The sequence below is a fragment of the Pinus tabuliformis genome, chromosome 4_2, assembly GCF_031772625.1.
Source record: "Pinus tabuliformis cultivar Carrire ecotype Pingquan chromosome 4_2, CPIR1, whole genome shotgun sequence".
NCBI classification, from domain to species: domain Eukaryota; kingdom Viridiplantae; phylum Streptophyta; class Pinopsida; order Pinales; family Pinaceae; genus Pinus; species Pinus tabuliformis.
Genome location: NC_142304.1, coordinates 280,785,198 through 280,812,019, shown reverse-complemented (window position 1 = coordinate 280,812,019; position 26,822 = coordinate 280,785,198).

Sequence of the window (26,822 nt, the reverse complement as noted above, 5' to 3'; positions counted from 1 at the left end):
AGAAAAATAGATTTCCTCAATTAATACCCATTAATTAATCAATTTTCATAAGTTAGGAACTTTTTAGTTATTGATTAATTAATTTAATTGAGGGATTTCTAAATTTTTTATGGGTTTTGGATATCTTGTGTTCCTTAGAACACATGTTTGACGCTACCATATCCATAAAAAACTAACAAAAACCATACCAATAACATAAATTTAATGTCTTTAAGTTGTATGTAAAAAAATGTCAGTTGATTACTCTTGGAAAAAAGTAGACAAGAGTATACTAATCTAGGTGGATATTGATGGCCACCTGCCAAGTCCACTTGGACCCCCACCATTGTTTCTGTCAGCTTTTTAGTTTCCTTAATTGTAGCACAGTTTACTATTTTTAGAAGTTTTTCGGGTCTTGAACTTTTGGAGTCGTTTTGAGGCCCTAAACGACATTTTTTGGGAAACATTGGAGAAACATGGGTCCATGGACCGATGTTGCTCTTCCAAAAGTTGTATTTCTTAGATAGATCTTTCTAACGAGATATTGTGCACGTCAAATGGAGATCGTATGCCAAAGTTACGACCCCGGGAAATTGATGTACCAATTTCCACAATTTGGCGTTTCATCTTCTAGGGTTATGTTTTTGGATGTTTAGGGTTTTCCATTGTTTCTCAACAATAAATAGGCCTTCGAGCCTCATTGTAATGCAATTTAGAGGCATGTAGCCGCCACATCTCTTCTTAGAGATAATCTATCATTGCCCTAGCTAGTTTATTTCCATTGTTGTTTGTAAGCACATTTCAGTATTTTACATTAATGAAATGAAGTATTATTTCCATTGCATCTCTGTGTTTATGGTTATCTCTGTAATTTGTTGCGTTCATGTTTAAATCCGGATCATATACTAATATGAAAATAGCATGTGAAAACCTATTAGATATGAAAAAAGCAACCTCTTGGCTGTAATCTACATAACAAAACTTAGTTCTGTGAACCATATCAACTGGAAGGAGAATCCACCTGAATAGATGGATGTTGATATATTTTGTGCCTCACCATCATCACTATATTATATACCCAACCCCAAAGATCTTGTACTTAATCATTTTTCTACATACATCATGTGTAGAAACATCACGTTTCTCCAAAATCTGCACATCTCCACTCTCCACACACACTTCTTTCTAGACACCCCTCCCCACACTCTCATACACTTAGTCATTTTAATGTGTATGGAAGAACTATACTACCCAATCCTCCTCACACCTCTCCCTCCACACATTCATTTGTTTCACACAATTCATCCTCCACAAAATTCAAATTTGTGCACATCCTTTTATGTGCATAAGCAATCTCCAACACATATCAAATCTTCATACATGATATGCCATAAATGCCACTTTTCCACCTTTATCCTATATTTATTCGATATCTATCATTTTCTCCTTTCGAGGCTAATTGAGAGCTCATTTGAGAAACTCTGATCCTCAAGGTAAAAATAGGTGCTTTATATTGTATCATGTCAATTACCTACTAGGTCACCTCGTAAAGACTAGTCGTAAGTTATTTAATCATTATCATTCTCAGATCGCCTAATGAAGGCGGTACCTAAAGAAGTAACATCATACTAAATGTTACCATAAATGAGGATTTAACAACTAAGAGTTCCAATAAAACCTCATTTATCTATCACATATTCATAAGTATATTGAAGAAATAAGCAATATGGCGATGAAAAGAAAGAAGCCAATTTGTGGGGATATAACTAACTCACCAGCTCGTTAGGACAATAACTTTCACTAACCATCTATAAATAAGTGGTATTTAAATTTAGCCCCGGAATAGAGATAGAATAATAAGATTTAAAGTGTCATACTAGTGAATGTTACATGTGTCACGAAGGTCTTTGACTTTAGATAAATTATTAACTAGTTATCTCGAGAATTCGATGCCAAGACTAGAACCACTAAGCTCTACTCGAAGAACCCAATTCTATTAAATCCTAAGGTATTCAAGAAGATATTGAAGTTATCAAATGCCACCAAACAACTGAAATTATTTGAATTCAACATTTTCTGGACTCTTAGGGTGCTGGAATGAATGTCATTTAGGACTTCATGTTGCCTTTTTCACAGGTCCCATCCAGCTTGAACTAAGGAAAGACCTAAGAAAAGAGGAAAGAATTAGACTAGAACTCAATTGACTTCAACTCCACAGACCTATAGGATTTCCTCCTCAACTCAAAGAAGAAATAATACTACACTTAGTCGAGTAGAGAGTAATGTTCAACATTATGATGGAGGAGATGGAGGAGACAAAGAATAACCACCCCCACGAGTCACCCTTGAAAGGTCCCACATTGTTACTTCATCAAGGAGTAAAATATAAAGAAAAAATGGGTCCTAACATGTATAATATCCATAGATATGGAAGAAGATAGTGCTACATATTTTTACCAGGTGGTATCACGCATGGTAGAGACTCAAAAATTACTTAAAGGATTGGTTATTGAAGAGTCGATCACCTTTGAGGACCGATCTTTAACCATGCACAATACCCGCTACAGAAAATCTACCAAGAAGCTGCAGTTTGAAAAGGTACATGTGCATAATACGAATATCACCAATCAATGGAAGTCCAAGGTGGATATTTCAAGAGTTGGAAATATAAGACTCTTGAAATTACACCATGCTACAAGGGATGCCATTCCTTTCTTTGTCAATGAGCAAGAGGTAGAGAATCTTAGGTTTAAAAGAAGAATAAATTAACTTGAAGAGGCTCTCAACCCCACTTCCCTGTTTATGGCTTCTTTGGCTATCCAACCACCTGAAATTGCAGCGAATATGCTCGAAATGGTCCAAAAAGTAAAAATTGCAGCCCAATTGTTAAATGGCATTAGATCCTATGTCGCAATGAACATAAATAAGTGATAATAAATTATTGAAGAAGCAGGGGGGGCTTCTCTACATTTGAGAATCATGTCTAAAAGAATCCATTCATTCACTGAATATCTAAAGAAATATCTTGAGCATGATAAACAATTTGATGATAATGATTTGTTTACCTTCATTAATAAAATAAATACTCTTAATTGATTTCCAAAGAAACTAGTAAATCCTCCCTAGAGGTAAAATGATTAAACAGATCAAAGTAGGTTGATTTGCAAGAATAAAATGTTACAAGATGCTACATGGATTGTTTGAGTATTGATGACCATAGGAGTAACACCTTCCTCAAAGCAATTAAATTTGTCGAAGACTTACGAGGCCCATGAATGATTAGGGTCTTCATACTAATTCCTAACGATGTATTAAAAGAAAAATTGGATTTATTAAAGTTTCATTCGGTGCCAAATTTGACAACTTAGTCAACCTTCTCCAAGCTCAAATCAAGAAATGGTTGGTCGTGTTCATTAATCATAATGAGGACCAATTGGCTATGGTGGAACAACTATGATCAAATGTGTAGGACCTAGAGGAATAAATCTTTTATTTAAGGGTTATAAAAGATATGACAATCCCTCCAATGAAGGAATACATTGAAGAGTGGCTTAGAAAGTCCATGAACAAAAACTTTAATCCTAAGTAACTACCTAATAAGTTATATTAACGAGTTTCCAACAACCACATATATAAATACTTCTACAAAAACCACAAGGATATGATCATTAGTTCATTCACACTTTGTGCTTTAGAAATTTTGTGAGCTCTTTATTTATTTTAAGGTGATTCCCTACTTTTTGCACAGTCTTTGATCCTCCAACTTTATGAACTATCTTATATATTTGTAGAGTTGATTCATGTGTGTAGTTTCTTTCTTTCTTCTAGGTACTCTTACATAAAATGGTCCATGGGATCGCAATCCAAGACCCCTAAGGAAGAACACCTTTATATTTGTATTAAATATCAATATTTTTTCAAATGCTCTAGGAACTTAACTTTATTCATATTTTTAAACTTATTCTTTGACTCTTGTACAAATATTTTTTGAGAAAAAATCTTATTTGTGGTTCTGAGACTTTTAAAAAAGTATTAAGAATCTTGTGAATGTTTTCCTATGCTTTGATGAATTTCGATGCTTGAAATAATTTTATAACTCTCTGATATCTCGACCATACTCTTTTTTTTATGTCTATTGAATTTACTTCAAATGTGTTTCCTCATGTTGTGTGAATGGATGTATGTCATGGAATGAATCTTGTAGAATATATTTATCTCCATTATTATTATTTATGTGTATTTTGAAAACACCTAGTCCATTCTTAGGTGCATGTATTGAATGTTTACATTTTGATATTTAAGTTACTTTGAATATCCAAGTGTGTGTTGCATAAAGAGGAGTACCACCTCTATAGAAATGTAGAGGGAAGTTGAAAAATAGGGCCTAGGAGGTTGGCTCTTTTCCCAAATAGGAAAAGACAACAAAATTTTTGGTGAGCATAATGGGGATGTGAATGGTTCAATATTTCATACCTAGTAGATGCCTTCTCTTGACCCAATATAGCCTCATATTCTAATTTGATTTGAAGATCACATAAATGTATGAAGTCAATTATATGAATTAGTATTAATAACAAAAATAACCAGAGAAGAATTAGAAAAATCTTGGCAAGAATTGGCTTAACAAGAGTTACCAACACCACACAATCCAGAAAGGTGACTCCAATATAGCATATATATTGAAGCTGGTGGAATCCAATAACCCATTAAGGCTTTTGACGATAAGCCAAGCATAATTATTGTTGAAAAGGAAAATATTTTAGAAAATGAAGGGATAACTCTTTCTTCCCCCCCCACAAAAGGACAAAATGGCAGATCATGAAGAAAGAAGAGAAGAAAGAAGGGAAGGAAGAGGAGAAAAAATGTGAGAAGGAAGAAATCAAAGATGAATAATTTGAGTAAGTCCTCTTTCCTTGGAAGGGGAACAACACCCCTTAATAACCCTACTCATTAGAGTTTTACCCTTATCTAATGGAGATGGTGTAATGAATCCAAATAAACACATGTACTATTTTTTGGCCATTTGTGATATATATGGAATTGTACATGAAGGTGTAATGGTTAGGGTATTTCTTCAGACTATGATTAGACCTACCTATTATTTGTATCTTTCCCTAACTACTACTTAAATTACATCCTTTTATGACATTGAAAATTCCTTCATTGATAGATATGACCAACCCATTGGATATCATACTCTACTTACTCAATTCACCCAGATCCATCTCCAAAAGAATGATAAAAACAATCTTTAATCTCTATTTTTTCAAAACCTTGGAGAAAATACCCTAGGAAACCCATCTTAATATGTCTATTATATTATGATGTTATAAAAATGTAGTGCCAAATAATGTCAAGTTTGTAATAATTTCTACTCACAGTAACACAATTAAGGGAACTATGAGAAAGGTGCAAGAGATGGAAGAAAATATGTTAGAAAGTAATATTGATCCTGAAATATTTTGGGTAAATTCCAAACGAAAATGTCTTTCTTGAATATTTCATAAGAAAAAAGACTAGTATCAATTCAAAGTACACAAGATACAGTGATTGGAAGAGAATTTTTCCATATAATTCCTTCCAACTATGAAATATCTGTATATCGAAAGAATTGTCCTCCTCAAATATTGATTCTGAGATTGCGCAACTAAATAGGACTATGAAACAAATTAAAAATGACATAATTAGATCAAGAAGAGGAGATAAGCATATACCTAAGCCATACTTGAACATTGAAGGCCCCATATATGGTTTAAGTGAAAGGCCTGAGAGAAATTAGAATGTGGATAATGCACCTCTAAAAGGTCCAAGGCCCCTGAGGTTTCAAAATACAAGTGCTTTAGTAATGAATGATGAAGAGATAGAAAATGAAGACCCCTTAATTGAAACATCTCAATACATAAGTGAAGAAAGCTTGAGCATCCTAGAATCTACAAAAATGGGGGATGTGCAAGCATTTCTTTTCAAAGAAGAAGAGGATGAAGAATGTATGGAGCAAGATAATTCTATCTAGACAAGAGCTCCATTGAATAAAGTGAATAAAAAAGGTCCAATTCCCCATTTGACCACAAGAAACCAAGGAGAGAGTTTAGCTCAAAATGTTATCCAGCAAGAGAAATTTGTATCGTCTCATAACAAAATCAACATTGTAGTCGATCCAATGAAGATGACTTATAATATCATGAAGGACTTGTATAAGCTCTAAGTTACATTGCCATTTTCAAAAGTGGTGAATTTTCTTTAGCAAAGAGAAAATCTCATCAAACTCTCAAGAGTGAAGATTCATCAAATATGAGAATAGAATCAACTGTCATCAATCCTCAACAAACATACCCTACTACTCCTATCAAGTCTCAAGGTAAAGTACCCCGCTTTTATATATATTTGGAAACACCATAAGTTATATTACACAATCGTTTGGTTTATAGTGGTGCAACAAATAATATTATGCTTCTTTATATTATAAAATCAATTGGCTTAAATTGTACTAAATACTACGGACCAAAGAAAGTATTTGTGCAAATGATTCAAGCAAGATGCCAGCTTATAGTGAAATAAAATATTAAGTGCATCGATAAGTTCAACTTCACATATTACAATTATATTTACAATAGTTTTGGTAGACTTACTAGTTGCATATAGGCTAACCTTGCAAAGATAATGGAGCTTTCCTCTAGGCTGGTATATGATGAATGATGGGAGATATATGGTGCTTCCAAATAAAGATGGTTGATTGGAAAGAATACCATGAGAACCAAAGAACCATGTCTTCTGCAAGAAGAAATAAGTTAATATTGTGGTTATATACATGGATATTGGTCCTAGAAACTACGCCATACTCAATGAGGTATTTATTGTGGATATTAATGGTGTATATACATTTCAAGTTCATTGGAAAATGTTCTTCGATGGTGCAGGATCTGCTTATTGAGTTTTAGAATTGTCATCTTTTCACATCCTTTTTAGCATCATTTCACAACCTTTCCTTCGATTTTTAATCCATTTCCCACTTTTCCTTAATTGTGTTGTATTCCATTTTAATGTTTATAAGTGGGATTAGGCTTAATATTGTATATTGCATTTATTTTGGTATTTTAAGTGAATTTATGACTAAATATTAGAAAACGAACATATTCTAACATATACTTGAAAAATGGGCGAGTTTGGTAATGTGTATAGGTAAAATTGGAGATTCCAACAATGCCAAATTTTAGGATTAAGTCTCAAATTCGAATTTATTCTTCAATATTTAGAGATTTATCATGTATTTGGGATGATTACTCAAGCATCTTGGATAAATAAGAATCATGGAATATCTCTTATCAAATATCTTGGAGATATTTACGAGAAGATATTTAGATATAATTATCTCCTAATTATTAGTAAATGGTTGTAACCACATGAGAAATATGTGGATTTGAATTTATTAGCTTCTTATCTTATTCTCAAAGAAAATTTATGTATAAATAAGAGTGTCTTCTCCATTTCAAAGGAGAGATTTAGAGTTTGTAATTATAATACTTTGAGAAACATCTTTGTAGTCCAAAATTCAATATTTTGAAGCTTGCTCCAAGCTTATTTAACTTAATATATGTTGTTTTTTTCTAGTGTGCTTGCTCACGTGTGGAAGGCCCCCACAAACCAAAGGCTATGCATTGCTTTACATTTGTTGTTCATTTATTTGATATATGTTGGTATAACTTGTATATTTATGCTCTTTTATGTTCATACTCTCTCCCTTGTATATTTTCAATTCGTTGTTCATAATAGTTGTTCATTTTTGTGAGCTCATGAGTATATTTATTGCCATATTGTTGTTCATAATTTGTTCATATGGTTGTTTGCATTCAATAAATTTGAGTATGGTTTTTGAGCTTTCTTTATCATATAATAATTGTTGTTTGAGAGAACAATCTAATTAGCAAATTTGACCAAGGCACTGGGAGTGTCATTCACCAATTTTCTCGGTGAATGGCCCCAATTATCTTGATAAATTTTCCACTTAGCCTTGGACTAAAAAAAACCATAGTCGTTGTTTAGAGACTTCTGTGGTTGAGTTTTGAAGAATGATATTTCAGAATTGAATTCAGAGGTGCCATTTTTTCATTTCCTACTTTCCTTATATTATATTAATGGTTTGGGAAGATACTTGTTGAGAGGATGTGTAGAAGATTATGAGTGACCATCCATTTTCAGTCTCACAAATGGGAAAGGCCATAGTGCATTCCCATCTTCTTAATAGTAATGGGTCAAAATCTATTAGATTGACGAGAAGTCTACTAGAGTGTCCACCTGCCTTCAATGGAAAGAAATACCCTAGTGCATTAATAAATCCCTTGGATTGAAAACCCCTTGACCATATTCACTTCCAAGCCTTCGAGTTTGAACTTGATATTTTGAACATGATTCTGTAGAGGACTCTAAGTTGTACGAGAAGTCTCAATGAATGCCAAGTCCAAAGTGTTCATAAATAAAGTAGGTGTGTTTTACATTTTAAGCTTGTGTGATTATATTAGAGTTTTGTTTCATGCTTCCTTGGCTTAGTCTTTACTTTTTAATTTCAATTTTACTCCAACTTAGAAGTGAAAGATAATCTAATTTAACTCATTAAAAAATTGTAGTGAGCTTCTATGTCTACGAACAACCAGATTGATATAAATATTGTGTCCTAATTTAGGTCTCTAACTTAGCCTGAAATCAGGGTATGTTTATTGCACAACAAAAAGTGATTAAATACCATTATGAGAGACTTTGAATTGATCGTTAACAAAGTTAACAAGAAGTATAGTACTAAGAAGAGTAAAATGAAAGCTTATGCATAAAGAGTCTGGGAATTAATGCGAATTTTTTATTCCTTTGAAATATCCTTTATTCCCACATAGTAGAATAAAAGGGTTTATTCACTGGCGGTAGCAACTTCCTTGTTCGGTCTAGAGTCACCATATGATTCATTTCATGCAGAATATTTATTTCATGTGTCTATTCCATAAAATGAAGAATAAAAAAAATTCTTCGATAATAAAAAGCATATCATTAGGTTCCTTGTTGAAGAAGATAGTGAAGATGAAGAGGCATCAAGAAGTAGCAATATGCCAATATGCTTTGAATCACTTTTCAATGAATATGATCATGTTCAAACTTCTCAAGTATTAGAAGAGTCATCCATTAGAAAAGTTCAAAATACCAAGAAGATAAATATTGGAATGCAAAAAGGCACCAAGTGGTTGAATATTGGGAATGAATGTACTCAACATGAAGTTAACCAGTATATGACCTTGTTCAAAAAAATTTAGGACATCTTTGCATTGAATTGCCAAGATTTAAATGAATGTGGTAAAACAAGTATTCAACATGTTTTTTTTTTGGACAATAACGGTTATTTTTATTTAGGGCGGCAAACTAGCTGCCGCATGCTGTTACAATACAGCAATGATAGAGATAGATTCTCGTGGATAGTTGTTTGGAGTTGCTATCATAGAAACCAGAAGACAGATCACCGAGAAGACAATTGATCGGATTCATTGGGTTGTTCGCTTCGCTGATTGAGGTGTTGTAAGGCAATGGGCGGAGCATCGCACAAGGGCCAGAAGAATTCCCTGGGCATTGCATGTTCGTGCCAAAACATAAGAGCAACGATGCAGTTGATTGGAGGAAAGTAGCAATTATCCACGACTGCTTTGGAGATGATGCTACTGAAGAGGAGAAGCTCCAACGCAGGCCCAATTTTTGCTTCACACAGATATACAAGTCGAGATTGCAGCCTTTCGAAGATGAGAAACTTTGATAATGACGTAAATGGGCTTCAGATTTGGGAGCAGAGTAAAAGTCAATACCGGAGCTGAGATGACATCTTGAAGGTCCTTTGTGGACGCTTGAAAAATAGGGCGCCGACAGGAAACAGAGGCCATTGAAAGGAAGACTAACAGGAGATGAGAACAGGCCTGAAACCACAGTTTTGAATAGATTGATACTACAATGAGGTGAGATCCCAAAGAGCAGGGCATTGAGGAGTAGAATGATAGCCCTAGGATCAATTAGGATAGGAAGCTCGATCAGCAGGAACATTAAGGAATGGAACAGGAGGATTCAATCGAATTGACCACCAGCGATCTCTGTTTACAGAGGGAGCCAAGATTGGCCTCCATATCAGCTTGAGAGTTGAGGTTCCTTAATATGTGGAAGAAGGAAATTTTACTGAACTTGGGCAATAAGAGCCGGATTTTCTTGATAATAGTGGCTAAATGAACCTGATGGGGGGTCTTATGGGAGGTCAACGACTGGATGATAAGTCTAGAATCTCCAAAGACAGAGAGAGAGAGGATATTTCTATTAATCGCCAGATTCAGCCCCTGCCACAGTGCGAGAGCCTCCGCTCTGTTATTTGATTCGATGCCCAGACCCCAATGGAACCGCAATTCCGTTGAACCTCCAGGACGCAGAAGAACCCCACCACTGCCAGCAACCCCAGGGTTGCCTTTAGAGGCCCCATCGAAGAATAAACAGTGATCATCCAAGGCCGATCTCCACTTGATAAACTCCAGTTCCTCCAGCCTAATCTCCCAGTTGGCATGGGCAATTGCAGTAGGAATGGACCTTTCCTTCAGATTCGGAACCAGTTCTTTAAGCCAATGCTCCTCCTCTTTGACCAGACTCATTTCATTCCTTGAGGAAATATTGGCTTCCAAAGCCTCGCCCAACAAAGCTTTGATTTTAGAAATAACTCTTGTAGCAGTGCAGCTTTCTCCTCTAAAAATTCTATTATTCCTCTCCAACCACAGCTTCCAGCAGATGAATTTAGGGATCCACATCCAACTTGTTTTAAGAAGACTTTTTTTTGTGAGGCAAAAGGGAGATAAGCTGGCCCAAGTTCGGAGCAGAGAAGGGATGCTGTCTGGGAGGTCAAGTTTAGCTGGTTCTAACATCAGTACTCCCCTCCAGACTACCAGAGCAAAGGGGCAAAGCAACAGCAGATGATTGGCAGTTTCTTCATCAGACAAGCAAAGGGGGCACCTGGAAGGCCCTTCCATCCCTCGTCTATGCAGATTATCTCTGGTAAGAATGCTTTGGTGCGCAACAGTCCAACAGAAGAAGTCAATTTTGGGAAGAGAGGGGAAATCCCATATAAATTTCCATTGCGCTGGGTCAGGAGGAGCATATGGGACAGCCATAATTCTTTTATAACCTTTGGAAGCAGTGTAAGAGCCTGAAAGGGAACCCCAGCCTATTTTGTCTTTAGAAGTGGCCTTTGAGGGAGATTTGCCTTGAAGCAGATCTAACAGTAATGAAGCTTCCCCCTACAACATAAGGGGAACCTCCCCCAGATTCCAACAATCCCAGAGTCTGTCGAGATCCTCCTTCCAGTTAGATATATCCCACAGAGTGTGGAGATTGCAGGACTGAAGCCAAGCTTTGATGTTTGCTAGACCTTCCACTTGAATCAAAGGTTGATCACCCAGAATCGAGTCTTCCCAGATTTTGATTTTTCTCCCATTACCTGGGATCCAATAGAGATAATGGCTTAATTGCTCCATAGCAGAACTGCAAAGATTGAATATCGGAGATCCTTTTAAAGATCTTGGAGGCTTATCCAAGCATCTCAAGCGTTGCCCTTGGCAATATTTCTTCCAAATGACTCTTTTACTCCAGCTAGAGTTTCCAGAGACTAAATTCCACAGGATCTTGGATCCCAAAGCAAGGTTTTGAGCAGCCAAGTTACGCAGGTGGAGGCCTCCTTCCAGAAGAGGTCTCTTGAGAGTCTCCCAATTCACTAAATGGAGCCTTCTATCGTTGTTGTTCCCACCTTCCCACAGAAATCTTCTCAACAGACTGTCCATTTTACTGAGAAAGGTTTTGGGGGCAAGGAGAACGGAGTGTTGGTATAGAGGCATACTTATAAGGACCGATTTCATAAGGATGACTTTCCCTGCATTATTCAGCCAAGAGGCTCCCCAAGCTTGGATTCTGATCTTTAGCTTATCGAGCAGAGGCAACCAATGAGCAACTTTAGGCTTGGATTTGAAGATTGGGATCCCTAGGTATTTAAATGACTCCCAATTTCGAATCCCATCCATTTCTAAAAGCCTTGCAATATCTGACAGCTCCTTTATCGAGCAGTTCCAGCCATAGATAGAGCATTTTCTATAGTTAATCTTGCTGCCCGAGATCAACCTGTAAATGTCCAGCTCCTTCTTGAAGGATCTGGTAGAGATTATGCTGGCTCCTCCAAGTAGCAAGGTGTCATCGGCGAACTGGGCATGATTAATGTCTTTCACCTTGTGAGTCGTTCTGAGGCCAGGCAGGGTTTGAATCTGCTCGTTATGATCGAGTTGGAAACTAAGCACCGAGGCCTGAACAACATAGAGGAGTGGAGACAAAGGACATCCTTGTCTAAGGCCCCTAGAGGCTTGGAAAAAGTCAGTAGAATGGCCATTGACCAGAGGCGCGATCCATGGCGAGGCAATACAGGCATTCACCCAGTTTATGAAAGCTATTGAGAAGCCTAATCTCTTCATCACAGTGAACAAAAATTCATGTCTCACCCTATCAAATGCGTTAGCCAGATCGAGCTTAATCACCATACCTTTCTCGTTTCTTTGGCAGCTAGAGTGAACTGCTTCTTGCACCAGCACAATTTTGTCCAATATCTTTCTTCCTTTTATGAATCCGCCTTGATTTTCAGGGATGATGGCTGGCAATATCTTCTTAAGCCTGTTGGAAATTATTTTGGAGACCAGCTTGTAACTGGAGTTGCACAAGGAAATGGGCCTAAATCTGCTGAAGTCGGAGGCGCCTTTTTCTTTTGGGATCAAGGCAAGAAAGGTCGAGTTGATGCCACCGCCCAGCTTTGCACAATTCTGGGACTTTCTGACCATTCTCAATAGATCTTTTTTTATTGTTGACCAGCAAGTCAAGAGAAACCTGATAGAGAACCCATCAGGTCCTGGGGCTTTATCAGGCTCCATGCATTCCAGAACTTTCTTAAGCTCGTCCATACTGATCGGAGCAGTCAACATAGCGTTATCCGATTCCTGAACGCACTTGGGAATTAAGTTAATCGGGTAGGCATGAGGATCAATAGGGGGTTCCTCAGGAGCAGAATAAAGATCTTTGAAGAAGGAGTAAGCAGCTCTCTTAATGCCATCGAAATCCTTAACCACAGTGTTTTGGTAATGTATCTCAGAAACTGATTTGAAATGCTTTCGAGCTTCGGCTTGCTTATGAAAGAAGCTGGTGTTTTTATCTCCGGACTGTAACCATAGATTCCTAGACTTCTGTCTCCAGAATTCTTCCTCCTCCCTGCTAGATTTGTGAACCTCTTTTTGTAGCTCGACTTCTTTTTGGAGAAGACTTTGTGTTACAGGACTGTGCTCCATAGCTGATTGATGAGCAGCAAGACTATTAAGAGAATCTTTTCTTTTGGCAGATGGGGTTTTCAATATTTTAGCCCACTCCTTAAGAATTCTTTTTAGGCCCCTGATTTTCTCTTCCCACAAAAAGAATGGAGAACCATGGACAGGCCTATTCCAGGCTTCAGAAACCACCTCCTGGAATCCTTCTTGCTGAATCCACAGAGGACTGAAACGAAAAGGGATGGGGCCTAAATTACCATCCAGGGAAAGCTCGAGGAGGATGGGCTTATGATCAGAAGTGAGATTTGGAAGAATTTTAGAGGTGGCCATAAGACCGCATGTCAGGAAAGAAGAATGGACAAGGAATCTGTCCAAATGGGCAGCAATGTTATTGGGGCCTAATCTTTTGTTGGACCAGGTGAATTTCCCAGAAGAAGGTTTAATGTCCTCCAGATCCCAGCCCAACATAATATCTTCAACCCATTCTCTGGCAGGGTCCCTGACAATGGAGCCTCCCTTTTTCTCTTCAAGAGAAAGGGTGACATTCAGGTCACCTGCAATAATGATATTTCCTGGATTTTGCTCTGAAAGAAAGGATTGGAGCGAGTTCCAACAAATTTTTTTCTCGCTTGGCAATACTGGAGCATAAAGATTAAACATACTTACTTGTTGACCAGAATCTTTGTGGAGGAGCTTAGTGAAAAGCCAATGGGGGCTGCTTTTTTCTTGAATAAGATCATATATGGTGTTGTTCCAAAAGGTGGCTATTCCACCAGAAGCGCCTCTTGCACTAACCACTCTTCCATGACCATTTTTCCAAAAAACTTTACTAGATCGGAGGAGAAGAAGATCCTCCAGCTTTGTCTCCTGGATGAGGAGGATTTCAGGCGAGTATATTCTCACTATGTCTTTCAAGGCTTCCTCTTTCAACCTGCTACCTAAACCTCTGCAATTCCAGGAGACGTATTTCATTATTTACTGACTTGGGGGGTTGAGGCTCCTTTTGGAGCCCTGTTACTCTTGCGCTCAGATCTGGTATTCATCATTCCTTTGAGGGTTTTTTGGGAACCTTGGAGGACATCTATATAAGTTTTTTCCTCTCTCTGCTTCTTCTTGGATTTCCGACCCCTAGTCATCTTGATAGGAGTGACTTGCAAGTTGTCAGTTTCGGAATCTCTCTCTTCTGATTCTCCCTCAGAATCGGAGGTGAGACTGATATGCTCTTCGTTGCCTTCATTTCCCCTCTGACTATCATCAACTGGTGGAACCGTTGATTCGACTTCCGTTGCTTTCACTTGCTTCAACTTATTTTCTGTATCCTCTTGGGTCTCCATGACATCCACCTTTTCTCCTGAGGAGGAGCCATCTTTAGAAGCAGCAGTGGCCTTTGTATTAGTTTGTGGCTTCCCCAATGGAACGGAGTTATTCTACCCCGGGGGCTTTGGAACAACCTTTCCCTTTTTTATTTCTTTCCATCCTTCTTCTTCAACCGTGTTCCCTGTTGGAGCTTTTGGGCAGTTTCGCTGGAAGTGTCCATGCTCATGACAGGTTCGGCATTTGAAAGGCAACTGCTCGTAGTCCAGCTTCTGGTAATGCTGCCATTCTCCAACTGTAAGTTTGACCGCTTCTGGCAGACCGGCTTCCAGATCGACTTCCACGCAGATTCTAGCGCATGTATATTGGCCTTTGTGATCAGCTTTGTCAATGAAACGACCCAGCCCATTACCAATCTTCTGCAGGGATTGATAGCTCCAGCAGTGTATCGGGAGGTTAGGGAGACGAACCCAGACCGACGCCTCCTTAGGGACATCAACAGAGGGATCGAAATCAGGGCTCCATTTGTTAAGATACAGTCCCTGATTTCCCATAAAATATGGCCCATTTCTGAACACCAGATCACGATCTTCTTTGGAGGTAAATTCAAAAATGAAATAGCCTCTTCCCACAGCATAACAAATCACGTTATTTTTCAGCTGAGGTCTCCAGTTTCGTTGAATCCAATCGTCCGTGGTTTTTGTGGAAGGCCAGCAGCCCATAAACTGCCCTACCAAGCCTCTATCAGATAGAGCAAGATCAATTTTAATCGATTGTTCCTCTGGAAGTGCAATCTCTGGTATTTCTTCTAGCTTTTTTATGAATTTCGGCACTTCAGAGTTCTGGCGTTTCTTCCCTTTCTGCGTTAATAGACTACGGAATGCGTCTACAGAAGATGATGGTGGGGTGGGAGAGGTCTCCCCACCCCCAGGACCGCTCATGGTAGCTTCAAAGCTCGACGGCGGCTACAAACCTAATCACGACGGCGCAGAGCAGGGCAGAGCGCGCGCAGAAGAGAGTGTTTGATCTGTTTCTCGTATTCAACATGTTATTCCTTTAAAGGAGGAGGCAAAACTAGTGAGACAAAATCCAAGGGTAATTAATCTTATTTTAAAGCCTTTGGTCAAATTAGAAATTGAGAATATGGATAAATCAAGAGTTATTTTTCCAAGAAGGCATTCAAACTGGATCTCATATCTAGTCGTAGTTCAAAAAAAGAACGAAAAAATAAGGTTATGTATTGATTTAGATGATCTCAATAAGGCTTCACCCAAGGATAATTAACTTTTTCCTAATATGGAAAGACTCTTGCAACTAGTCACTAGATCTCCAGTAATATCGATGCTAGATTGATTTTTAGGGTACAATAAAATTCTAGTAGCTAAGGATCATAGAAATAAAGTTTCTTTTACTACACCATGGGGAACTTATGCCTATGTGTGGATGGATTTTTCACTTAAGGACAAATTGGCTACAATGCAACTACTACAATCAAATTCCCAGGACCTGGAGGAATAAATCTTCACATTAAGGGTTAAACAAGATATCATTGTCCCACTAGTGAAGGAATACATTGAAGAATGGCTTAGAAACTCCTTAAATGAGATCATTAATCTTGAGTGACTGCCTAAGCAGTTAGATTAATGGGATTCCAACAACCACATATATACATGCTTCTACAATTTCCGCAAGGATATGATCATCAATTCATTCTACATTTCATCCTCTTATAATTTTTTGAGTGCTCTTTATTTATTTTGAAGTAATTCCCCCCTTTCTTCCTAGTCTTTAATCATCAAGATTTATCAACTATCTTATATGTTCGTAGAGATGATACTTGACTGTAGTTTCTTTCTTTCTTCTAGCATGGGGACTTCATTGGATGGACAATATCATAACTCATCCATTCATAGAAGGGGTGCAAAACAATATATTGTGTTGTATTGCGTGGTAGAAAGTTTTTTACTATACATAGCAATATATATACAAATAGATTGATGGGTAATCATTAACTTTGGTGACTAGTTACGAGAATTTCCATATTTCTTTTTATGTTTCCTACATTTTCAAATGAACGTGTTATTTTTATTATACATGAAAGTTATGAGGGGTCATTGTTTGGTGTGCATGAGCTTTTAAATCGGTTTGGTGATCGAGGGGGTTCACTAGTATTCCAATTGTAAGATCAGGACATCATCTTAAGTTTCTTTCATTCGTCCATTCACCATGAATCCACTATTTTTTCTCTTATAGGTGCAGGTAAGGCAAATTTTTGACCTGTCCTCTTCTCTGACATTTCTATTTTAACTATATTTCATAGACATTTTTAAAACTTCAAACTCTGGAAGACAAATACTATTAATGGGTATTCATTAACTTCAATGAATAGTTTACAAGATTGGGATATTTATTTTCATGTTTCCTATATTTTCAAACGAACGAGTGTTATTTTTATTATACATGAAAGTCTTGGGCACTTGCTTTTAGTTTTAGGTCCATATCATGCATTCAACTAATATATCATGCCCCTCTTTAAGAACCTAAAATTCCTACATAGATTCATGGTGTAACATTGGATCAAGAAGCTATAGATGACAACATAACCATTTAAGGAGGCCCTTGAATATAGTAAAATAACTTTGTAAGAAATTATGTGTAGCCATTCCTACTAATCATCAATGAGAAGTATGAGTAAGACTCTCAATATGTTGGATGAAAAGGACACTCAAGTCATTTATGTAGGTTTTAACTGTGTACAATTAATCACCACAAATCTATTCTTAATAAAAATAGAAAAGATAGAATGGAAAACACACAAATTTACATAGATATTTTATCCTAGAAACCCAAACTCGAGAAAACCACAATTTTTTTCATTATATTTTATGTATAGTGTTACAATAAAATATACATCCCGCCACATATGAACTTCCAATTGAATCATATTTCCATAACTGAAATTACACAACCATGGGAAAAACCACCATGCACCACAAAACCACTTTCAACAAAACCTCGGCCAAAAACTGCCAAAAAATAGATACAAAATAAACACCCAATTTACTTTTCACCTTGAACCCTATGTAGGGGCCTCCCACCCCTTGCATACCCCACAACCATGGGAAGCTGAAAAATTCCCCCTTGAACCCCCCTTTCTTTGTGGTGCATATATTTTGAGCAAAGAATATAATTCATACCCAAGAATTTGGACCATTGATGACCATATGTTCAACATATAGCTATATGCATCCAAGTTATATGAGTTGGAGGGATGCCCACTGGATAATCATGAGTTCCAACTTCCAATAACATTCTTACTACCTCTCTCATTAATGGATGATTTGATGGTAATCTATTAGTGCACAATAACCCTATTCTAAATAACAATAGAATTTGTTTCTTGGAAACCCCTAACATCCTATTGTCAATAATTTGTTGTAAATTATCTCCTACACTAATATTTGTAGCAACCAATCTCACAATATCCACTTCTTCTTGAAACTATGTTTTAATAGGTTGCTTTCTAGTTAGAAGTTCTGACATCACAATTCTATAGCTATATACATCACTCTTCTCATTTACTCTACTAAAAAATCCATATTCTGCAATAACAATAAATGGGTTACCATTTGTTGTTCCCTTGTAGATAGTTTTGGCTATAAGCTATGCCAAGGAACCAATGATAATTTTTCTTTAAAAAGGAGGTTTTGATTTGTTCAACTCTTTAGTTTCTAGGCTATAGGACAATAGCTCTTAGTTACTTAACCAACATGCTGGCTTTCAACTAAGTCAAAAACTAATTAGGATTGATAGTGGTGACAAAAGAATGGATGAAGAATTAAACAAACTCCATAGTATTCACTAAATACATTTGTTATTTGTTATAGTGGAAAACATACCAGAATAATATTCTAATGGTTGTATAACAGAACAATAATTTTAATTAAATGAGATATTGACAACAATATAACCTTTAACAGAGGTATGATAAAAAACAAACAACTTCAATCATAAATCTCCATGTTGAATATAACGTTGCTAGTGATGTAAGGGAAATTGATTCTCAATTAAACCTCTCAAGATATCTCAAATAATATAAATAGTTACAAATATGAAAACAGAATATGAAACTTACAAAGAAGAAAAATCACATAAAATAACACTCTGCCAATAACTGTAAGAAGAATCTGTTGATTAAAAACTTCAACAATATTGTCCTCAGATACAAAAATGTAAATTCACTCTCAAAATTTGAACCTTTTAATGAGTTCCTTTTGAGTCTTTATACAAAAATACTACAACAGTTTATTATTGCAAAAGCAACATTTTAGGAACAAACTAATTAAAATATAAATAGTTTTCTATCAGTCCAACTTGTGACCACTCATCATTCTTTCATTGGATTTTGTTATAGATATCGAGAGAAATCATCAAGCGGACTAAGTCAACCATTCACAATAATTTCAAACTGGATAATTATATGACACCATCTTTCTATAAGAAATATCTAATTCTATGTAATTTTGATAAGTTGGTGTAGTGGAAAATAACATGCTTACTCAACAATGAATGTGAAAGTCATTCAATAGCTTATCCACTATTGTTGACCCATTCAATACTCCACTCATATATAAAAATTTGTTGGAGTCAACTCTGGTTCTTAGTATAATTTTCCTTATTTCATCCAATGATCTTAGTTTTCATTCTGATCCCTTCATGAAGGCATACACATGTCTCTCAAAACATTGAACCTAGAATTGAACATATCTACTTCCATTTTAACTGGATTGCATTTGTCCTTTAGTTGTTGTACAAAATACCTTTTGGTGTTGACCTTATTAAATTCCATGATAATGTAGGTTATGTCTTCAATACTTTCTTTTCTCAATTGTTCTCTACTCGAATTCTCCTAATTCTGCTTGAATCTAGTTGGTAGCCTACTTAGAAGCGTGAAGTAGATCTGCTTTTTATTTGGTTATAACAAATGATTCCCACATTTCTGCAACACTAGTTATTATATCATCCCAAAGTGATATTCTTGCTTTACTTAGAGCTTCTTTGCCAATTAGTTGATTTTTTGACCAATCTTTTTCCCTTTGCGGCCTTTCCTTAAGATCCTAATCAATATGAATGGTTACATTGATTTTAGCTAATTCATCCTTGAGATTGTTTATCTTAAAATTCTTTATGATGAACAATTTCTTTATATTTTCAATTTCTTGATCTTTAATACTTAAGCTTGACATTGTCTCAACCAACTTTTTGAGGAATCAACTTCTATTTTCGTTTCCTCTATTGTTGTTGGTGCATATGAAGTTGATGGATAAACATGCTCATTCTTCTCTTTTATTAAGATCTCAATTTGTTTTTCCTTATTTTAATTTGTTTGTTTTGCTCAATTAACAAAGATAACAATTGTTCTTTCTCATTTTGAATAACTTCTAGTTCAGGCATTCAAACATGTTTTGGAGCCTACATCTTGAGCATTTTTTTTAGTATCTAAATGTTTGTATCTTTGGATTTTATGAGAGATTGGATTGAGGAATAATCATTTGGGTCTACACCAAACTGATTATACATTGTTCTACATGAACAATTCTCATTTGCTTGGTCCTTGTTGCAATTGTTTCCTACTTTAATTGATTAGTCACTTTTTCCAACATTTTCTCTAGTTTTGAAGCATTGAGGGGAGAGTCTGTTAAGCTCCTACATAACATTTCTCTTGTTTGATGTGTAATTCTATATGATCCAATATATGTACATGTTCAGATAAATGGTGAACTTGGCTAGTTTAGGTTCCTTAGTAGTTTTAATAACATGAGTCTTAGGTTCTAAAACTCCCATCTTCAATTGTACTTTTTCATATTCCAAAGATGAAAGCAACCTTGTCTGCGATCTTGACACTTGCTTCCACAATTCACTATAACCATCTTGCTTTAATTGTAGGTTTTTGTTTTTAATTTCTATGAATTGTGAAAAAATGACTTCATGTTTGTTGGCTACTGAAGGTGACACACTAGAAGATGATCTCCCTTGTGCTATAAAGGCTTATGATAAAATTTCCACATTAAAAACATGCTTGCTTCATGTGACTTCTTTTATATTTAAATGGGATGTTGAAACTTCACCTTCCTCCAACCTTGGTCTTGTTATCACTCACGTTTTCCCCAAAGTTGTAAGAAAGGGAAGGATGCCGAGGTAACCACAGACCAATCTTTTAGATACAGAATCTAGCTAATCTGCATCCAGAGAGGGTTCTCTCTTTATGATTTAGCTTTGCTTTTAAAGGTATTAGGCTAGTTATGAAGTTCAAGGGTTTTTTTTGAGTTTGGGTGGTGAGATTCAATAGAACAGAGAGGTACACAGAGTAGTTCAGTCTATTGGGCTAATGGAGTCAAAGAAGATGGCTTCCTGGATTTGGTTTCTTAACAGAGGATGGCTTCACAGAGCAAGGTAGTCAAACAGGGAACAAATCGGTACTTGAAACAGATGGAATGGGCTCAAATGGGGTGAAGGGCAATTAAGAATCCTTCAACCTATTTAAAGAGGGAAAATGGATGATTACTGATAAGGAGCAGTTAAGTATTCTTTAGCAAATAATCAACATGAAAGAATCAGGAAATAGGAGCAATTAAGAGTTCACTGCTTATCCAAATTCTGAAGAAAACACAGAGAACAATAAAGACTGAAAACAGAGTGCAATCAAGCATATTCTGAAATTAATCTTTTCTTTATCATTCAGATTATGAAACACAGATGATATAATAAACAAGAAAACTGTAAAACACAAGATATAGAGGACTTATTGATCTAGTGGTTGATTCAAGAAGTCTGTGACAAGTCCTCTGCTTTAGTTCTTCATCCAATAGGTCATGCAACAGCTGATTCCAACAGCTCTTTATTCCAAAAATTCAGTATTACAGCAAAGTCTAGGAATCCACAATCCACCCCTCAATACTCTATTTGAGGAGGTATTTATACAGAAAATTTGTACAACAAATATCTCATAACGGCTGTGAGATAATATCTAGGATGACTTAATGATAGTTTACAAAAAAATAGAAACCACTAGAAAAAGATAATTGATGTTGTGTTGGAGGCAGGCTTTAGGATTTGGCTTGCTGTTGTCTTCTTGAGTAACTATGCGCTGGCTGCCTGTCTTGTTGAAAATGCAACAAGATGATGGAGCTTAGTGGAAAAGAGTCACCTTCACTAAGTGGGCCCACAGGCTATTTTTGGCGCAAAGTCTATTTTTAGACTATGTCTATTTTTAGACATATGGATCATGGTCTATGAGTTGCAGGATGCTATTTGTGGATGATTGGTCATGTTGGTAAAAATAGATGGACTTCTATTTTTAGACATATGGGCGGAGTCTATTTTTAGACTGCCAGGCTAAAAATAGAACAGTCGAATATTATTAGCTCTTAATAATATTTGGACTATAAACATTATCTTATCCTCTTGGAGCACTTTAGTTCGAGCTACGGATGTGGCACATGCAACTGTCAGAAGGAAATACGCTTTTCTTATGGGTCAGTTGAGCTATTTCATGATGGACTTCAGTTAGAACTCAAGTGGTTGAGTTTGGTGGAGTTGATTGAGGAGTTGATGGAGTTGTGTTCAGTTTGACTTAGTTGAACTAGTTGTATGTAGTCTAACTGCAGAATACACTAGTGATGAGTGATGTGAATTAATTATTAATTAATTCACTAATTATTAACTCATAAATCAACTAAAGAATACATCAGTTAACTCAGTGCATGGACAATTCAGTGGAGACAGGGGTTAGAGGTGAGTGAAAGGGCAAAACAGTTGTCAGTTGTGACTATAGTTGTGCATGAGATTTGCACAATCAATGGATTGAGTATTACAAGTGAGGATTGTGTGGTTCAGCCAAGGGAAATATGAGTTTGGATCAGCCATTCTCATCTATTCTCATGCAGGATTTCGCAGTGTAGGCAGGCAAGAAGCAGAGGATATTTGAACCAGTGATTGATTCAAATTTGAGCTAGTTTGTGTGTAGTAGGTGGAGATAGTATTGAGTACTTGTGAGGAGTATTGTACTATGTATTGTTGCATGTTATCAATCAATATTATATACAGATAGTTGGGGGTTTTTAGCTGTATGCTTTCCCCGGGTTACATATTGTGTTAATGTGCGCATGCGATTGATGTTTCATTGTTTTTAATTCTGCAAAATTGATGATCAACATAGAGGAGGTTATGTATTATGCATGCATTCCACAATAGTGTATAATCAGGATAATCTCTGTGAATAAGTGTCATATTATTCAAAATTTCTACATGGTATCAAAGTAGAGTTGATCATCAGATCTATTATTCAGAAAGTGATTACATTTTATTTCTTCAGGCAGAGTCTGTAATCGGGCCAGGTAGCCTCTGGATTCATCCTTCTTTTGGAAGGTGAGATATCCGGTAAAAGCCCATACAGTCAATCTCTGTACGAGAAATACTTTGTTCTCACGAATTTTAGATCAGAAGCAGTTGAGTTTTGAGCTGGTGGAATTCGAATTTGCAGTAGTGTTTTCTTGGTGTCAAAGTTGAAATGTCTTTCAACGGATTGCGATTGGAGTATGCTCTTGAAGGCAGCTCAAATTATATTACATGGAAAGACAGGATGGAGGCGGTGTTAGATGACAATGGGCTGAAGGAGTTCATAGAGGCTGAGGTCCCAAAGCCTACTGATGCTGCTCACATTGAGGTTTGGCAAAAGAAGACAGCAAAGTGTCGAAGGATTCTGTTGGAGGGCGTGAAGGATCACATTGTATCCAGCCTGCATGGAAAGTCTTATCCATACTTGATGTGGAAAGCGTTGATAGATCTATTCCAAAGCAAGAGCGACCAAAGGAAGTTGGCACTCAAGGATAAACTCAGAAACATTAAGTGTGAGAAAGGAGACAGTATGCCCAAGTATCTCACGAAGTTCACCCAATACAGGGATGAGCTGGGAAGTGTGGGGGTGATTTTCGATGATGAGGACTTGGTGAGCTTGGCTCTCCTTGGTCTTCCGAAGAGTTGGCATTCCTATCAGGACTCTGTCAATGGTCGGGAGAAATTGCCAGGATGGGAGAGACTTTGGTCGGATCTTGTGCAAGAGGAGATCAGGCGGAATACCAGGGACGGATCTTCATCAAAGGCATCTGATGAAGAAAATTGCGCTTTGGCTGCCAAAGCAAAGAAGGGGAAGGAGAAGGGTTCTCTTTCCGAATCCAGTTCTTCCAATGATGGGAAGAAGGTTGACAAATTGAAAGTGTGATGCTTTCGTTGTCATGAGGTGGGCCATTATGCTTCTAATTGTCCACGGAGGAAATCCAAGAAGGGATCCGGGGAAGGATCTGAAGGTGAGGCACTTGCTTCAAAGTTCGAGTTGGATTTCACACTCTTCGCATGCATGGTTTCATCCATGGTGGGAAGTGATTGGTTTCTTGACAGTGGAGCTTCTTTCCACATGACCGATGACAAGAGTTTGTTCAGTACTTTGGAGGAGAAAGATCTCCAGATACTCATAGCGATAGGTAATGATGAGAAGTATAGTGTCTCAGGTGTAGGCACGGTTATTTTTCAGAGGGAGCATGGAGCTCGCCTTACCTTGACCGATGTCAAGTATGTACCAGGACTGAAGAGAAACTTGGTGTCGATCGTGATGCTGGAAGACAGAGGCTGTGATGTAGTCTTCAGTAAGGGAAAGGTTTTCCTTAGACACATCATCACTAGACAGGTGAAGCAGATTGGTTCACGGGTCAAGAACCTGTATGCTCTTGAGGTTCAAGATGCATGCAAAGCCTTGAGTAGTGAGGCAACTGATGGAGACTTGGTGGTTGAGAGGGAGCGTATATTACCTCTCAACATGCAGAGCCAGAAGAAGTCTCAGACGATTATGGAGGAGCCACGATTGGTGCAACAGCTTCAGGAGGTTGTGGAGCAGCCACAACAAGGGAAGCTGAGAGGAGATCGAGTAGAGACATCTACTCATGCAGAGACCTCCAGTAGGGGGAAACTTCGAGCCAGGTGGGCTGAGGGATCACATGCAGCCATACCTCTAGGTAGGAGGTGGGGCAATATAGAGTGATCGTCCTAAGGAGGAGGGGCAGGATCCTTGAGGTACCCAACCTCTTGGATGAGACCTTGCTACGGGAGCCCCAATGTGGAGTAGCAGGAACTTATTGATTGGGTAGAGATAGATGCAGATGGAGTGGCAGAGAGAGTGATAGTGTAGGGAATCCTAGGACAGCGCATAGCTAGCAGGCTGCAGCAATGTGAGAGGCACAAGTGTTTTGCACAGTGCTAGGTGGCACAGAGAAGTGTGAAATGGTGCGAGATGCATGGAGATGTTGCAGTAGCGCAAATTTCAGAGAGGGAGAACTTGTCAGCAGCAGGTAGAGCTTCAGCATCAGAGTATGTTCCTAACCCAATAGAGTGGTCAGTTGGGAGTGTTTTTGTTCCAAGTGTTGTTGGAGCAAGTGGACCGGGCAAATGTGTTGCATGCAAAACATTCCAGAGTTGCAAGATAGGGGTTGCAGATAATCCATATCTTGTTGAGAGGGAGTGTTAAAAATGCAACAAGATGATGGAGCTTAGTGGAAAGGAGTCACCTTCACTAAGTGGGCTCGCAGGCTATTTTTGGCGCAAAGTCTATTTTTAGACTATGTCTATTTTTAGACATATGGATCATGGTCTATGAGTTGCAGGATGCTATTTGTGGATGATTGGTCATGTTGGTAAAAATAGATGGACTTCTATTTTTAGAAATATGGGCGGAGTCTATTTTTAGACTGCCAGGCTAAAAATAGAACAGTCGAATATTATTAGCTCTTAATAATATTTGGACTATAAACATTATCTTATCCTCTTGGAGAACTTCAGTTCGAGCTACGGATGTGGCACATGCAACTGTCAGAAGGAAATATGCTTTTATTATGGGTCAGTTGAGCTATTGCATGATGGACTTTAGTAAGAACTCAAATGGTTGAGTTTGGTGGAGTTGATTGAGGAGTTGATGGAGTTGTGTTCAGTTTGACTTAGTTGAACTAGTTGTATTTAGTCTAACTGTAGAATACACTAGTGATGAGTGATGTGAATTAATTATTAATTAATTCACTAATTATTAACTCATAAATCAACTAAAGAATACATCAGTTAACTCAGTGCATGGACAGTTCAGTGGAGACAGGTGTTAGAGGTGAGTGAAATGGCAAGGCAGATGTCAGTTGTGACTATAGTTGTGCATGAGATTTGCACAATCAATGGATTGAGTATTGCCAATGAGGATTGCATGGTTCAGCCAAGGGAAATACAAGTTTGGATTAGCCATTCTCATCTATTCTCATGCAGGATTGCGCAGTGGAGGCAGGGAAGCAACAGAGGAGATTTGAACCAGTGATTGATTCAGATCTAAGCTAGTTTGTGTGTAGCAGGTGGAGATAGTACTGAGTACTTGTGAGGAGTATTGTACTATGTATTGTTACATGTTCTCAATCAATATAATATACAGATAGTTGGGGATTTTCAGCTGTATGCTTTCCCCGGGTTACATACTGTGTTAATGTGTGCATGCGATTGATGTTTCATTGTTTTTAATTCCGCAAAATTGATGATCAACGTAGAGGAGGTTATGTATTATGCATGCATTCCGCAATAGTGTATAATCAGGATAATCTCTGTGAATAAGTGTCATATTATTCAAAATTTCTACATGTCATAACTGATACTCTTTAATGCTGACCTGATACTCATTGATTCTGATTTGATATACTTTAATGATGATCTGCTGCCTTTAATTCTGATCTGATAGTCTTTGACTGTGATCCTCTGTCCACCTTTGTCCACCTTGCTCTGGTAAATAGCTCTGTTTGGAAAATAGCTCTGTATTTATCTTTTACCCGGGGTGAATTTAATAATATTCCCAACATATTTTCGGTGAGGAACGTTGAGGGGTGAAACCTTCAGGGTTACAGGGGTTTTTCTATGAAAAATGGGCCAAATAGTAGGCTGGGAGCTTTATATAGCAACGAAAACTGGACCGAAAACTAAACTTGGCCTCCTCCGGTAGAATTTTTTAGCCGAGAACCGAAAATTGTAGGGTTTCATGGTAAACTGGATAAATACCTACGTAAAAGGAGAAAATGGTACAAAAGCAAGTAGAATGGAAGGCCGCAA